Source organism: Trichechus manatus, unplaced genomic scaffold (genome assembly GCF_000243295.1).
Source record: "Trichechus manatus latirostris isolate Lorelei unplaced genomic scaffold, TriManLat1.0 scaffold00192, whole genome shotgun sequence".
NCBI lineage: Eukaryota > Metazoa > Chordata > Mammalia > Sirenia > Trichechidae > Trichechus > Trichechus manatus.
This window is the reverse complement of record NW_004444128.1, coordinates 1,173,831-1,177,646: the sequence shown is the minus strand read 5'-3', so window position 1 is coordinate 1,177,646 and position 3,816 is coordinate 1,173,831. Positions and strand designations below refer to the sequence as shown.

The window sequence follows — 3,816 nt, the reverse complement described above, 5'->3', positions numbered from 1 at the left end:
GAAAGGTTTTTTTTTTTTTTTTTTTAAAATATCATAGCTACTGTATCATGATTATTATATAATCATCTTGAATCAAATAACCTGGTTTTAATTGTTATAGTTATCTGCCCTTGGGCAAGTCATTTAACCTCTGAATCTCAAGTCTCTCAAACATAAAATAAGAATGGTAGTAGCGTACCTCCGGGTAGGATCAAAGAATTAAGGTATGTGACAACATGTAAATTATAAAGCACTATGTCAGTAGATCAGAGGCATTGGTGGTTCAGTGGTAGAATTCTCTCCTTCCATGTGGGAGACTCAGGTTCGATTCCTGGCTAATGCACCTCATGCATAGCCACCATCTGTCTACCAGTGGAGGCCTGCATGCTGCTATGACGTTAATAGGTTTTAGCAGAGCTTCCAGTCTAAGACTAGGAAGAAAGACCTAGCGATCTACTTCTGAAAATCAGCCAAGGAAAACCCTGTGGATCACAACAATCCAATCCACAACTAACCATGGGAGTAGTAAAGGACCTGGCAGAGTTTTTCTGTTGTGCATGGGATTGCCAATATATATTTTTCACTGCTATTGACTTATTGACCTTGGTATCCATAAGCCTTCTCTTGGGCAGTGGGAAAGAGGAGTGTAACTGGATCTAATTATTAAAGGTAAATGCAACAAAAACAAAACTTGAAATATTATCATAACAGACTTTAAGAGAGTTAAAATAAAATAGCAGCATTAATGACCCAAAAATGATGAGTCATTACCCCATGTCACTCTCCCATCTATACCTAAAATTCTTAAGGGCAGAGACCACTTTTCTTGTGTTATGTTTCAATCCAGTGTTTGGCATATAATAAGTGTTCTACAGTTATTGAATGGATTAAAAAAAAAGATGATGAAATAATAAAATAATGCATATTTGTGGTTACCAATAGATATTACTGGAGTATAACTAAGTAATCTTCTGTCATAGCTATTATAATCAAAATTACAGAATAATGAATTTAGGTAGATGAAAGTCTAAGGAATGTCCCACAAACTCCTGGAACCCCTTTGAAAACTGCACTCACTCTTAGGTGATAAGGATGTTTTTCTGTGCTATTTTTTCCTATTACAGGCTGCCTAGTCAGGTAATAGCTGAAAAGTTGGGCCTTTATTTATTTATTTATTTATTTATGTCAGAATATTATTTTTTTATTATATAGATAATCCTTTCTTTCTTGCATAAAATTTGGAGACTCACATATGTATAAAAGAAGGTCATATGTTTATTCCCAGTAATTCTAGATTCTTCCTTTGTTACTTTTAAAAATTATAAGTCATTTTTACCACTCAAAGGACATTAATAATTTAATGGAAGCAAAAACTTTGCGTCTCAGGGACAAATTTGAAATTCTTTATTAGATTTTTTTCTTTTTGCTTGTAAATGACTCTCTGTCCTCCTAAATAATCGGATTATTTGAAGTACCCCTCAAATCCCATTTTGAAGGTTGGACTTATTTGTTTACTCCCTGAGTCAGTGCTGCAAACAGCGCCTGCCAACCTTCTTACTGTTATTATGTTGTTTTTACCTGAATTTTATTTTTCATGTATAGAAACAATGATAATATAAAATGTTTTACATAGTGCTTCCTATATACCTGCCACTGTTTCAATCACAATATTCACAATTTACTCTTCTTAAGGATCCTGTCATGTAGATACTTTTAACAGCCCCAGGTTTTCAGCTGAGGAAACTAGGCACAGGGAAAACAATTAACTTGCCTAAGGTCGCATAGTAAGTGGTGGAGCTGTATCAGAACCCAGCTGGTCCCACTCCAGAATCTATGCTCTTCATTATTATGGGAACCTGAAGTTTCAGGCTCCCAAATCAAGACTTAAGAATCGGCAATTATAGATATACTTATAGGTGAAACAACCTGTACCCCGTTGCCATCAAGTTAATTCCGACTCATGGCGACCCTGTAGGACAGAGTAGAACTGCCCCATAGGGTTTCCAAGGCTGTAATCTTTATGGAAACAGATTGTCACAACTTTCTCCTGCTATAGGTAAAATAAGAAAGTATATTTGCAGTCAGGACTGTCCCCCAAAATTAGTAATATAGGGGTAACATAACTAGAAGATATCTTCTTTCCCCCAAACTGAGTCCTAATTCCAAGGCTGGTTATGATATGGTTTCCATAACTCAGCAGAAAGAAATTATAAAAGATGGAAGAAAAGAATCACCTCTAAGATTTAGCAAAAATTGCTTCAACTCTTTTATAATATTAGGGAAGTAGTGATTTTAAAAGGTAAAGTGTTTATTTCAGATAAAAGGTTATCATGAGATTTTAAAAAGAGTCAAGAGCACAGCTACAGCGTCTGTATCGGAATGATGCATTTAGATTTTAGATACTCTCAGTTGGGGAGTAAATGATTCAAAGGACTTCCCTTTCTAGTATTTAATCCATTTTTTTCTTCCAAATTACAAAGCAGAGCTAAGTAACTCTTCATTTGCATTTTTTTTGCTAAAATTTCAGTGACAATTGAGCTATTAAAATTTGGCTCATCCAATATAACACACTAAAGTCAGATTTTTAAAACCAATCTATTTATTATCAAAATTCTTATAGAAAAGCCTCAGGGGCTTGAAAAGGATGTCTAATATTTATGTTTTCTAGTATCCTGCACAGTATTTTTTTTCCTGAATTTGGTTTTTAGTCTACAAATAACTTTCTTTTTTCAATATAATTAATAAAAATAATTTAGTGATAATTTATAGTTTTTAAGAAGAGTCTGGGGATTGAGGGCATGAACAACACAGACAGAGTAAATAACAGAGAAATAGAGAAGAGTCAGTTTAAGGTGAATATAAATTAAAGAATAAGCCCATCGGAAGAAAAACACTCTTCAAACTAAATTAGCCTTCTAAGAAATAGTGGTTTGCTCTCTCTCCTCATGTATGTACAAAACTAGTGTTATGGGATGAAGGATGGGACAGGCTGTACTCTTTTCTACAGAAGGCAGTGGTGGTTCAGTGGTAAAATGCTTACCTTCCGTGTGGTATACCTGGGCTTGGTTCCTGGCAGATGCACCTCAATCGCAGCCATCACCTGACTTATGTAGAGTCAGGTGACTTATGGAGGCTTATATGTCTATGATGCTGAACATGTTTCAGTGGAGCTTCCAAACTAAGATGGAGTAGGAAGAAAGGCCTGGTGATCTACTTCCAAAAATCAGCCAATGATAACCCTCTGGATCACAGTGTTCCATTCACAACCGATCATGGGGATGGCTTAGGACTGGGCAGACTTTTGGTCCATTGTGCATGGGCCTATTAATCGTGGGCTGACTCGTCAACGGCTAACAACAACCTCTTTCTAGAATACTATGTTCTTCCACATGTTGACTTGAAATTGTCTATTTATGAATATCTTATATACTGGAAAAGAGCCCCGCTGATGCCGTGGTTAAGCACTTGGCTGTTAACTGAAAGGTGGGTGGTTCGAACCCACTAGCCATTTTGCCGGAGAAAAGACCTGGCGATCTGCTTCCATAACGATTATAGCCTAAAAACACTAGGGCATAGGTCTACTCTGTCATATAGGGTTGCTTTGGGTCACAATCTACTCAACGGCATCAAATTGAGTTGGAATCCACTCAATGGCAGTGGTGGTGGTGGGTGGATGAGTCAGAATCAACTCGACAACATGCAACAACATACACTACTTAGCTCTTTAAGGACAAAGTTTATGCTTTAGTCATTTTTATGGCACAATATTTGGCATAATGTAGACATTCCATAAATGTTGGAATAAATTGAAAGGCTACATTGGTATTGTTAATGAGG

The 3,816-nt window shown here is 36.3% G+C and overlaps 1 non-coding gene across 1 annotated transcript; it reads left to right on the top strand.

Annotated features, from left to right (window-relative positions):
* Window positions 1–251: 251 nt before the first annotated feature.
* On the top strand, window positions 252–322 carry TRNAG-UCC (transfer RNA glycine (anticodon UCC)). The gene has a single exon. It is a non-coding gene; the product is annotated as a tRNA-Gly (tRNA).
* Window positions 323–3,816: the final 3,494 nt, after the last annotated feature.